The sequence below is a fragment of the Astatotilapia calliptera genome, chromosome 12, assembly GCF_900246225.1.
Source record: "Astatotilapia calliptera chromosome 12, fAstCal1.2, whole genome shotgun sequence".
NCBI classification, from domain to species: domain Eukaryota; kingdom Metazoa; phylum Chordata; class Actinopteri; order Cichliformes; family Cichlidae; genus Astatotilapia; species Astatotilapia calliptera.
The window spans coordinates 2,234,927-2,248,680 of record NC_039313.1 but is presented as its reverse complement, the minus strand read 5'-3'; positions in this window follow the sequence as shown (position 1 = coordinate 2,248,680).

The window sequence follows — 13,754 nt, the reverse complement described above, 5'->3', positions numbered from 1 at the left end:
TTCCAGCGCACCCTCACATTTAGGTGTGATCCAAGTCTCCACCAGGTGGTGATCAGCTGACAGCTCAGCCCCTCTCTTTACCCCAGTGTCCAGAACATATGGCTGCAGGTCTGGTGATTCTACTACAAAATCGATCATGCGGAGGCGCCGTAGGGGTCGGGTGCAATGTGTGTTGGGAGGCAGCCAGGAGCGGAGGCCCTGGTGGACCGACCGCTACCAAGACTAGCAACTGGGAAATTAAAATATTTGATCTAAAATATGTGAAAAAATGTTCAGTTTAATGCTAATGAGGTATAATTGTTGTATGTAAATTACTTTTTGCCATTTATGTACTTTAGTGTGGGATACGATAATGTATGGGATAAAAATGCAGAAGCCTGTGAACAAGTATGCACCTCATCCCTAATGAAAAGAAGAAATACCAAACCATAAGGTCCAAAAGTATTTGAGCCAGTGTGTATACTGGTGACCCAGTGTGTTTTGAAAAAAATTAAGCCAATTATTGTTACTTAAAGTCACTAGATAGATAGATAGATAGATAGATAGATAGATAGATAGATAGATAGATAGATAGATAGATAGATAGATAGATAGATAGATAGATAGATAGATAGATAGATAGATAGATAGATAGATAGATAGATAGATAGATAGATAGATAGAAGATGTAAAGCAGATGTGAGTAAGGGCAATCCATTTCAGAGAGGTTTGCCTGAGACTTGTGCATGGACACCATAATCCTATTGCTCCATTTCATGGAGTTTTACCCAGACAAGCTTATCTCCAGCATCTAACCCTGCACATACTTCACTTGATAAGATGGGAACCAGACAGAGAAAAGGCAAAAGAGAGATGGGAAAGCTTCCAAGAAGGGTTGCTGAGTCCCATGAAATTGTATTATTTCTTGTGGACATGCTTCACAGGGTGGTTTTTGGCTCGCAAACATTGATTGAACATGCTAGATTTTGAAATAATGTTAGCTTTAATATATAGATTTCTTTTTCAGACTTTGGTAATTAGTTTTAGTGGAGAATGTGTATCTGGAAATGTCTGAGAGGATGGAAACCAATAACCCAGTGAAACCAAATCCTCTGGAAATTTCTGCAGTCAAAACAATTATGACAGCCAAAATGATAAGCACAGCATGATAGCATGGAAGGCATTGTTATACTCTCACTTTATAAATCTAACTTTAAACCTAAACAGTTTTATTATCCATCCAATCACCTGTTTAAGGTTTACGTTTCAGCTGACATGGATGGGCTTCACCTCACACACACCCAAAACCCTGTATCTGAGTGCTTCACCAGTGATTTGGATGTTTTTGGGTGTTTGAGATTAACCTTTATCTTTCTTGTACATTAAATACCAATCGATGAACAAAACTGTATTTTAATACAAAAGTTAATGCCTTGCTTTGTGTTTCCACCCAAGCAAAATTGAGTCCAGGTAATGAACGGCCTCTGAGGATAATTTGATGTAAAACCATCACCATAATATGGTCAACAAATAAGAATCAGAATGACAGAGATATATCTTGCCTCAGGCGAGGAGTACAGGAGGGCATCCTCCATCAGAGAAAGGTAAGTGAAAAAGCTGCCAGACAGAAGAAGACAACGTTCTGTCTTCATCCAGAGACAAGAAGGGGTGTAAGACCCAGGACCGAAGGGAGGGATGTTGCCATGATCCAGTCGTATCCTTTGATCCCTGGGATGACCTAAGCCATCGGCTGGACTCTGAAAATGAACACACCAGAGACCTGCGGGACCCAATCCATCATTGTTTAGCCCTGCACCTAGCACTTCTGTAAGTGTGTGTACATGTGTGAAAACAAGAACACACACACAAACTAAACAAATTGACTAAGCAGTATACAGGTCTATCAGCTTATTAAAATGTTGCTAAGAAATACAGAAGTTTATTAGTATTTCATACAGTTAAACACAACTAATTATCATTAAATCACAAAACTACATTGGGTTCTTTGCAAAGCTTAAAAGACTAGAGACAAAAAAGTCTATGTGTGAATATACATCGCACATACTGTTGGTATGTGTAAGAAAATCAAATCTGATGCAGCAACATGGAAATAAAATTGTGTGACAAAATTAAAAGACATGTTGTGTACTTAATGAGCACGAAGATATTATGTCTCTCTTTTCAAAAGATGAGTGTTTGAGTAGTGCTGTTGGGAGCGCATGCTAAATCTCATTAGACAGAGCAATACCCTGAGCAAATTAAACCATTAGCCTCCGACATGTTTAAAGGAACACTTTAAGATCACTTCCTATTAAGGCTTGCCAGTAAACAGGCCTTTGAAATGGAGCCCTCAACTCAGAGCAGAGCAGTGTTGCAGACATCTGCCATGCCCAGCCAAGCCTACAGTAAACTGCAGGGGAATGCTTTCTGTGCTACTCATCACTCTACATAACAGTCCACATGCTGGGATGAAGGGGGAACCCACCAATATACCAATATATCTAATATATCTCTAATATATATATATATATATATATATATATATATATATATATATATATATATATATATATATTAGATATATCATTGCATATTCTCTAAGTGCTACCATTCACTCATCCGTTACTAAGTGATGGACCCACTGTTGGGCTCAGCTTATTTGTGCATTCAGCTCTTCTCTAAACACAAGAAAGCCAGTACAGTGTGTTGACTCTGCCTTTAACACAAAGGGTAGCCTTCTGTAAATTACTACCATCTGCTGAAGTTAGCCTAATTCACAGCGGAAATACAGACACACCCCCTGAAGTTTACTGAGAAGAACCCATGGGGAGTAAAAGCCTTAGCCACTGTGTAAAAACGCCACAATTTACATGTAGGGCCGTTTTAAAACGGATAACATTTCTTCAGAGTATTTTTAAAACGTTGCACTCTTTTGAGCTCCTTTGATTTACAAAGATTCCTCTTAGGAGCTAAAAAGACAAGAGTCATAATGTAACCATTTTAACATAAGGTTGTTTTCCAGTGATGGATAGTGAGTGCTTTGCTCAATAAAAAGAAAACAAATCATTCAAATGGTGCTTATATTTACATGCAATCAAAGCAGTCTCTAACCATTGTTTGTGCCTCTTGTTGAATGGGGATTAGCAATTGATTTCACAGCAACCACAACCAACTAATCACTACTGATTGGAGAATACATATTATTCCCTCACTCTTGGTCACAGCCCAGTGGTCATGAACTGGTCTCGAGACCTGTATGTGTCTGAAGCCTTAGTTGGTAGAAACAACCAAAGACAACAACTTATCAGTGCGTAGGGTATTGCAAGCATCTCGGTAAACTTTGGATGGACACATCTTGTTTAACTTTCCTATTTTGATTTCTGACTCATTTTTCCTCTTGGAGACTTTCCAACATCTGTAGATGGCAGATTTAATTCTTCAGTATAACACTTGTGCAGTCTAAGGTCTTGTGTGGTTTGGATTCAAGCGTCAGCGGTTAGGCTCAGGGGAGTAGCTTGTCTACCCTAGTCGAAGCCAGTTCCATGTGTTGAGAGCAGTTTTAATAGGGTGCTGGGGAGAAATAACACTGCTGAGAGAAGCCAACGTAGGCTCTCGGCAGGAGGAGTGAGAGACAGTTATGCCAGTCCCTGGTCAGAATCACACACATTCGCATTCCAGTCTAACTGGATATTGCCCCAAAGTCCCCCTGAGGAGATTAACCACAGCTGAGTGTTAACTCCTTCGATTCTGTTCGGCTACCTGCCTTTTTCAAGCAGATCCTGTTCCAACACCTCTACCGAGGCTCCCCCTGACTCCATCGCTTTATTTTTTGTCAAATTGAAAACGTATCTGCCACCGTGAGTTCACAATTACACAGGAACTGGAATTTAGAAAATGAATTGAAAAAGATCAGCATAGCGTTTCATGTTAAATACTTTTCTACTTAAAAAGTAGAGTTGTGATACAAAAGAACAGGATACACGGCAGAAAAGCCTCCGTGTGACAGAGCATTTCTGTGACACAGATTTCTGAGAGCAGATTTCAGAAGTTGATCGTGCAGCGATGCTGACTGAGTCAAACTATAAAATTGTGTAATTTGAATATCTGGAAGCAGAGCTCAGCTTCAGTGAACTGTGTTTAAGTTTACTTACATGCGTAATCCAGTTTAATTTCATACCCCAAATTTGCTGACTTGACTAAACCTCTTTTATACATGATTAGTTTGTTTCTCTTCTCTCACTCTGTAAAAAAAACCCTCTGTTGTCATCATCTGCTGCTGGATTTGGATTTTAAAAGCTGAGCCTGAGCTTTTGCATTCTGGCCACAGCCACACTGTGTTTTGGACCCAGAAGAGAATATACTGGGACAATTTGGAGCATTCGAAGTGCTCAGTTACGAGCTAATGTTAGCAGACCTGGTTAGCAACCTGTATTCATAAACAGAGATACACATACCTGCTAATTAGGACCAATAACAGATTTTTAAAACACTAGAGTTTCACTCGTGCACTGTAGCAAACACCAGGACACACGGTGTAGTGTTTCTGCACTGTTCATGTCTTGGAGCTTTTTTTAACTAATAGCCGTTAATCTGGAAAATATTCAAAGACCTTCACTCATTCCACATTCTGTCATGCTGCAGCCTTATTCCAACAAAAAAAACGTTTTGGTTGAAATCATGAAAAATCTCAACTATGATGTACATAAGTATTCCAAACCTTTGTCATGACACTTGTAACTGGTGCATCCAGTTTCCACTGATCGACTGATCATCTGTCAGATGTTTCTATAACTTGACTGGAATCCACCGGTTGTAAATTCAATTGACTGGACTTTGGAAAGGCACACACCTGTCTGTATAAGGTCCCACAGTTAACAGAGTGGACACAAAGGAGTGGCTTCAGGACAACTCTGTGAATGTCCTCGAGTGCCCAGCCAGAGCCTTATCTGAGTGAACATCGCTGATCTGAAAATGGCTGTGCACATGGATGTACACCTCCTATTCCAACCTGATTGATGTTGAGAGTTTCTGCAAAGAAGAATAGAAGAAACTGTCCAAAAACAGTCGTGCCAACCTTTTAGCATCAATTCAATTCAATTTTATTTATATAGCACCGAATCAGAACAAAAGTCACCTCAAGGCGCTTCATGCTCAAAAAGACTTGAGGTTGTAATTGCTGCCAAAGTTGCAAAGACTGTGAATACTTAAGTACGTGTTATATTTCTGTCATTTTTAAAAAAGGTATTAAAGTTTATAAAGAAACCTCTTTTCACTTTGTCATTATGGTGCACTGTGTGTAGAATTTTGAAGAAGAAAAAAATTTTAATCCATTTTTGAACAAGGCTGTAAAACGATCAGATGTGGAACAAGTGAAATGCTGTGAATACGTTCCAGATCGACTCTATTATTTGTTCCAGAAAAAGCAGAAACACAGTAAAAATGTCAAGCTTGGTGACTCGAATTAGGCCTAGCAGACAGCCCACAGCTCCCTGTGTCGGCACACCTGTCAGTCAAAACACTGATGCCCCGAGCTTTAAACCAGTATTACAGTTTTATAAAATAAAATTATTGTCATAGAGTTGTTACAAAGAGGGAAACTAATATATAGGCCAAACTTGTCTGTAGGCTGTAAATGTTATTTCAATGCTACTGACTTGGGTACCTAACATAGAGGTCTGTGCAGTAACTGATTTTTTAAAGTACTTTCACTGGCTTCATGTTTCATCTTCAGAAGTTGATGCTGCTCTTGATCTAGCAGTACGAATGGGTTTTATTACAGGGCGTCTCATGCAGTAGGAGCTGATGATGTTTCAACACTGGAATTGCACAACGCATGTAGGTTTGAAGCTAATTAAATACAATAAGTACATCAGTCATATATTTGTTAGCAGGAAGTCAGTGACATTTCAATTTCAACACTTAATATTTATTTGAAAACAATTAAAAGCCAGTTTTCAGTGGTCAATATTTCAAATGAACACATTTTCCACATGATCACACCTCAGACTGAAATGTACAAAAAGGTTTGTTAGAACAAAAAATGCAGATGGCCCCGCCCCTCCCTGAGCCTGGTTCTGCCCGAGGTTTCTTCCTGTTATAAGGGAGTTTTTTATTCCCACTGTTGCCAAGTGCTTGCTAAAAAGGGATCTTTTGATTGTTGGGGATTTCTCTGTATTATTGTATTACTACAATATAAAGCACCTTGAGGCGACTGCTGTTGTGATTTAGCATTTTACAAATAAAACTGAACAGATTTGTCAAATTCACATGTAAACACTTTTTTACAATAGCATCTCTCACTTTTTGCAGTTAGATTGAACAACTCTTTTTAAAACACCGTTGGTGCTTCAGAATATGTCCTGCAAACAGTATGGAATTAGTTAGACCATGTTAGTATTGAATATGAAATCAAATTTGATATATTCTTTAAAAAAATCCACAGAAAAATGTTTAAGAATTTTATTGGCCTTGTGTTTTACAGCAATTCTTCTGTCAGCTTCACTCGTCCTCTGTCCTGTACAAAATGAGTTCATTTTTTGCTCAGCTGTGCTGAAGCAGGCAGTGATGGATAGATGGGTGTCATCCTGTTCTGACCTGCTGTGTCACCACTGCTGTGGTCGCCTGACATCTTATCATTCTGCTGTCAATCTGTCTGTTTATTACATACTTTATTCTGCTTGACCAGATTAACACACAATTAAACAAACAATAGATAGATAGATAGATAGATAGATAGATAGATAGATAGATAGATAGATAGATAGATAGATAGATAGATAGATAGATAGATAGATAGATAGATAGATAGATAGATATGTAGCTTGGAACTTGCTTACCCTCTTACATTAATATCCAACAGCCAAACCAACTAGGGTTTTGGGTTCTGTTGGTTTTACCTACCTGCTAAATAGGCACATTTTTACCTGTCAAATGAAAGGTTGTTTTCTAGTAAAAGCTTTTCCCTGCTAGTGTTCCTGTGTGATGGCAACAAAAAAATACATACAGACACACCTGTGAGCGTATCACCGGATGCTTCCGTTCCGTTCTTCCCATTGCTGAAAGTTATGCGTCCTTGAGATCCAACTTTCAGGCATCAAACGCATTTAAAAGTCATACTAATTGATGGTGTATCTGATTAAAATGAGTGGCTAATGAGAATCGGGCCAGGAAGAATGCGAGAGAATCAGTGTTCAAGCTCAACTTTTAACCTTTCTGTCGGAGGGCGAACCACTTTGATGTTCCTTGGTCTTTTCATCAGGCTCGTTTTGGTTATGAAAAAGGCATTTTTAAAGTACAAAGGCAAAGCTCACATTTGTAATTTGTCTCCTCTTCAGGAACAAATGGTCATCAGAAACCCAGTTTTCCCCCCTATGAACTATGCAGAGGGGAACTATAAATAAAGCTGCAAAATGAGGGGTGAGGGGGTCGAGGGCTATGCTGTCAATCCACCAAGTAGATTGGAAGGTTCAGATCTGCAGCCGTTCTGCCTGGAGTCTTACACCCAGAGCAACTACACTGTGATCACACCCTCTACAGACTTAGAGGCTCTCGCCTAGTTAGAGAAAGAGGGAGTGGGAATTGGTGAGGGTTGGTAGAGGCTGTACATGCGTGTGTGTGTGTGTGTCACAGGGGGTGTGAAGGGGAGAGCAGGCGGTACTTGGATGGAAATAAAGGTCGAAATCCTTGACTGCAAAAACTGTCATAGCGGGGGACATGTGCAGAGCCTGTTTGCCTAATAACCTGGGTCTTGTAAAAATATGAATGTGGAGTCCTCTGGAGCATATAATTTAACACCCCTATGCCAGGGGAGATGAGTGAGAATTGAAGCGAGTACACCTTGACAAAGGCTATTCTCTTGGTTTCACACCAGCAGAGCTGTACCATGCAGGGTGCTGCTGCAGAGGCTAAGGGTGGCACAGCAACCAGACCATATGAAGCAAAGTCACGTTCATTCGATTTAAACAACTTTTACACTCATTTCTAACATTGCAACATATGCTATAGCATAAATCGCACATCGCCTGTATTAACATTTGCATCAAGCCGTTACAATATTTTATAAAATGATCACAGAACACACAATACCAAGAACTGGTAATGTGTCCTTCAGCATAGACCCAGATAAGCATTCTTGCACCAATATATAGATGTGTTTACTTACTCACTTGATCCTGACATAGTACCCCACAAGTACATTATACTACATAATTGTGCCATAAGCATTGTAGTTCTTTTGTACAAAGTGAGCAGGATAGGGTCACTTTTTCTGACATGGGACTTTTGGACAAAGCCAGTGAATTAAAAAAAGACTAACTTGGCTTACTAACCACTTCAGATTCATTAACCATACTAGGTCAGCTCTGGGTTATGGTTCTCAGCCAGATAAAGGTGGAGTACCCACTCTGGGTTGGGAATGATTTAGTGCCTTATGAATTGGGAACCTTTACCAGCTGTTACAGAACATGGAACATGGGGTACACCCTGGACAGAAAGCCAGTTTATCACAGTGCCACCACAGAGAGACAGGTAACCAATGTGCATGCTACTGGACAAAGGACGTACACAGAAGCACAGGGACAACATGCAAACTCCAGAAAGGCACCAGCTGCCCAGGATGTTCAACCAGCAACTGTTTTGCCATGAAGCAAGAGTACGAAGCGCTGTAACACCATGCCAGCTGTGCTTTAAAGATGTTTCAGTACTAGACAGTAGTACTATTAATGGAGTTACACTAACAAAACCCCTGACTGGAGACTTGTAAGCAATATTCCAAAAGGTTTAATGTTAGTGATGTTTATACGTTCTTCAATGTGAGCATTTTAGAGTGTATGTGTAACATCCCTCATTTAGAGGGATATGACCACATGTTGTAAGAATGCTCTTCAATGCAAACCAGTCATGTCTTTGTATACAGTCATTACAATGGCAGGCACACAGTGAGTTTAAACAAAATCCTTTTATGGAAATCCGTTTCCGCCACAAAAAAAAAAAAAAGCATCCATAACTCAAAATTTCGAGTTATTAACTCAAAATTTTGAGAAAAGTAACTCGAAATTTCGAGTTAGCGCTGCCAATCAGTAATCTACGTGAATGACGTCATTTCCTCGTTACCTGGAAGCTGAAGCCCTCAGCTACAAATGCTACAGCTAAGCTGCCGGTATTACACCCAGTCGTGAATGCACAGATTGCTGAGTGTTTTCAGCCTGGCTTCACAAATGATGAAATCCCTGTGTTATTAGCTGAATCACATGGTGTTGCTATCAGCAAACGTACTCGCGAAAGCGCCAATTTGTTGGGATCCGTTTTTGAGTGCGCGTCCCTTTGCGCCATATGCTTCCGGGTAACAAGAAAGCGACCTCATTCACGTATATTTTTGATTGGCAGAGCTAACTCGAAATTTTGAGAAAAGTAACTCGAAATTTCCAGTTATTTTCTCGAAATTTCGAGTTATGGATACTAGCTTTTTTGTTTTTATTTAGTGGCGGAAACGGGCTTCCATACCCTTTGGCCAAAACAGGAAATCTAAAGTTTTCTACTTAAATTAAAATGTGTGCTGTTTTAAATGAAATTAAATTTAAATAAAAAAATTTCCAGTAACCTTTCAACAACAAGATTCATCTCTGCATGCCTCAAACACTAATTCTGATCTAAAGCAATGTATCATTCCAGAAACAATACAGAGCAGCTTTTTTGTCAACAGTGAGGTTGCAGATGGACTTTGCTGAGAAGCAAACAGCAGCATGACCCGTTTCACAGAGTCCACCAGGCACATAGCTCTTGATTGGCTCAGTCTCAAGTCATTCAGTCAGTTCGGTGATGGGGCTTTTGGAGAAGTTTTGGTGCTGCGATGGAATGAAAAACAAAAGCACCGCTCTGTTATGTCTCCTTTTTTCATTCCTTGTAGCACTGCCGGCTCTGTGAGGCAGATTAGGCCATCAAGATGGAGGCTGCATTATGTCCTGAGGGGGCTTTACAGTAAGGTTTGCTAGCAGTTCTCTCTCTCTCCCCACTTAATGTACTGCTTCACTCAAAAGCATCTAAATCTTTGTTAACAGGGAAACTATGAACTCACAGGGAGTTAATCAGAGTCAGTGCAAGGCTGGCTATTTGCATGTGAATCAGCTGTGGCTGTATACCAGGCCTCTTTATGTCATTCACAGTGCCTCGGGCTTCTGTCCTTTAAGACATCCCACAGCCGTAGGTGTACGTTGAAGCAAAATATCCGTATGTCCACGAAACCTTTCTTTAATGCATCCAGAATAACTCGGCTATTTTAGTTTATATGAGCCAAGAATGTTCTGGACATTTCAAAGCTCCCAGGTGTCCATGGTGAGAGGGCTTTTTTCAGTACTTTTTCAAATTATCAGGTCGATTTTCAAGATCAGATTTTTCACCTGAATTTCTTAATCAAGCATGATTTTTTTTTTTAATCACATTGAACTGGAACTGGGAAAGCCAGACCTCCCTCTCGTCTTTCGATATGGTTTGATTAGGAAAGGTTATTGAGAGGGGGAGGATGCAGGATGTTAAAGGAGAGAGCAAATCTGATGTGGAAATGTAGACTTAGTGGGATTTATCCATTTGAGAAAAAGCCTTTTCACTTGTTTTGTTGGTTTATCCCCTAAACCCCATCTCACCCCCCCCCCCCCTGCCTAAAAGCTTTTGACATCTTCATCTTGTTCACAGTGGGCAGGCTTTGTTTGCTCTGCTTGAAAAAGCGGATGGGGCTTGGCCCTCCCCTCTCCGTGGCACAAGTGTAGGACTTTGCCATGGCAAAAGGGGGGGATTTCGCTTTCCTCCTGCCCCCTCCTTTTCCACATAACTACAATATGGTCATTGTCCGCCAGTGAATAATGTGGCCACTCGGGCAGCATGGACTGCTCCTTGGGCTTTGACTGTGAACCAGCTCTTTTCTTCAGCGTGAAAGGACTCTAATCCATGTAAATATAAGACTTGGAGTACGGCTTGGCCACGGCGGGGAGAGCGAGATGGAGGAATGGAGGGGAGGGTCAGCAATTTAACCTTTGACCCAACAAATAAGAGGCATGTAAGTTTTAGAATTGCTCTCCAAAGAGGGGCTCCTGTGGCAGAATGAGCTTCTTTTGTAATCCTGGCAGTCTGGGGCTGATTGACAGGGGCCAGGGTGGGAGCACAGCGCTACACACAAAACCAGGAGCAAAACAGTACGCCGCAACTGAGTGATGAGAAAGACGACACAATGCTGATTATTGATTAACTCCATCCAGCAGGCAACTGTTGTCGGGAGGAAACCTTGTATTCTCTCTTCTTTTATTTTATCAGAAGTGGACGATCAAGCGATTCTTCCGAGTTCCTCTGTGCCAAATTTTGCCTGCTTCCCTCAAATACTATAAAATATCAGTTTATGTGAAGTGGATCAGTGAATCGATGCTCTACTACCCACTGAAGGATAACTTCAGTCTGTTCAAAGCTGCGATAGCTTTGAAAGATCCTTTACAAGCACTATGTTCAATATCCTGATGTAGACTCTGCCCTTTACTCTTCAACCTCTCTGAAGACATTTACCTGATTTATTAAGTGCATATTCATAACTAAAAGCTGCATTTCAGCCCACTGACAAAACTGCAGCTTTTAAAGTTAGTGGTGATATATCCGGATGATTCAAGTTGAAATTACATTCTCATAAAGAGCATTGCAGTGGGGATCAAAATCTTCACAGATGCTTCACAGTCTGAGGACTCAGATGGCCTCTGATCCATATTAACACAATGCAAAAACTGCTCCTGCACCCTTTTGTAACACATTGGAGTCACAGGGGTCACACTGAGGAACAGTTGTTGCTGGGCTCAGTGTGACTGCTTACAGTACAGCAAAAGCTGTCATGAGCTGTCATAAAGCTTGAAATCATAAAAGGTAAAATATATACATATTAAAAAAATATAAATGATATAAATTAATATAAGACTGTGTCTTCAAGTAAGTCTGAAAAAGTTAAAAAAGGAAAAAAAGGACAACCAATAGAAATACATAAGACGTCACAGTTTGCAGGCGGTGGGTGGTGGTGGTGGTGGTGGTGGTGGGGGGGGGGGGGTAGATCAATCTAGCTAGAAAATAATTTTTCATCAGATTACTTATTTGATCAAATAAAACTCAATATGTTGCGATTTAATTTTTTTTTTGCAATTTCTTAACAGTTCAACACTGAAACCTTACAAATCCAATATTCGCAGTAATATATTAGTGTAAATCAAGAAATGTTATAATGCACTGCAGTAGTAATTAATATAAGTAACTAAAAATATACACAATAAATAAAATCATTCATTTTTCATTTGTGAAATTTAGGCGGTCATTACTTTTTACAGCCAACTGCGCTCATGCTGTCACAGCTTACATGAAGGTAATTAAAGAACAAAATTATAAACAAGAAAACTGTGCAATGTTTTCACTGCTGATTTATCCCTGAGTCTCATTTTAAGCCCCACATACTGAGCCAATGTCCAACTATTTAACTGGCTATACTTTATAAAAGTCAACACCGGCCTCAAAAGAAAAGTGCCATAAAAAAACTTACAGTGCATTTGTGCTGAAACCCAAACATGGTTATCAAACAAAAAAACAACTCTTTGGCCACATTTAGTATGTTGCCCCTATTCTGATGATTCTGTCTTCAGTAACATTTAGTTATCAATAACATTCCAGGTGTGTCAAATCTCAGGATTGATGCTTTGGAATCTCCGACTTTGCAGCTTTATTTTAAGAGTCCGTTTGACATGATCGTTGTTTGTCCGGTGAGTATACCCCAAAACATTAACTGGAATTATATGAACATTTATTGCTCAGGAAAAAGTGTTTTGTGTTTTAAACGAACCTAGATTTACTCAAAACGACATATTTTCATGTAAAGATTATTTTCAATTCTTAATACTATCTGATCTGATGTAAATGTAGATCTGTTACATTTAGAAGTGACACATTAATATAAATGCCAACATTGGAGCTGTATTGTGAGATTCGTTCATACTTCCTTTACGACTACTATTACCTATTATAAAAATTACTAACAAATTTCAAAAAGCTTTTCTGTTGATCACATTTGAGATCAGAGACTTTAGTTCAGAAATCAACTAAAAATTGAAAAACAGAATACAGAAAGAGACGAAATACTAGAAACTGTCAATGTGCCTTAATATGCAGGTCCAGTCTTGTCATGCTGCACTGTACTTTTATATCACAGGTTATGGTTTGCAGTTAATCAATAATATGTTACTTTTGGTGGGGAAAAGAAAACGTTTAGTCTTGTCCACTAGTACCTTTTGCACCCATATAATATAGAATCATAGACTTCTGTGGCAAATATAGATCACATGTGTTTTTCTGTCATGTTTGAACACTGTCTGTATAACCATTGCTGCCTCGGTGTAAGCATGGACTCTGCTGTGCTGAAAGGTGGAGGATAAAGCAGCATCAGGGCGCTGCTGCCCTCCTCCTACATTTACTCCTCTTTCCTTCTGCCATTATTGGAACCTGTCATTTTTGGATGAGTTATTCCTGTTGGGTTGTCCTCTGCATTAACTTCTGCCTTTGTATTTTTGGACCTTTTTCTTTTAAATGATATAAAATGTGACATATTTCCCTTTCATTTAGTACAGTTCACAAAACACCATTCCATTACACTTCCAGTTTCCTAAACTTATTGTGTAAATTTCTAATTTGAGTTGAAAATCAGTCACTGATTTCAGGTTCTTTTCAGTGTCTCCAGTACTGTAAATGAATAAAGCAGGTCACATGTCTTC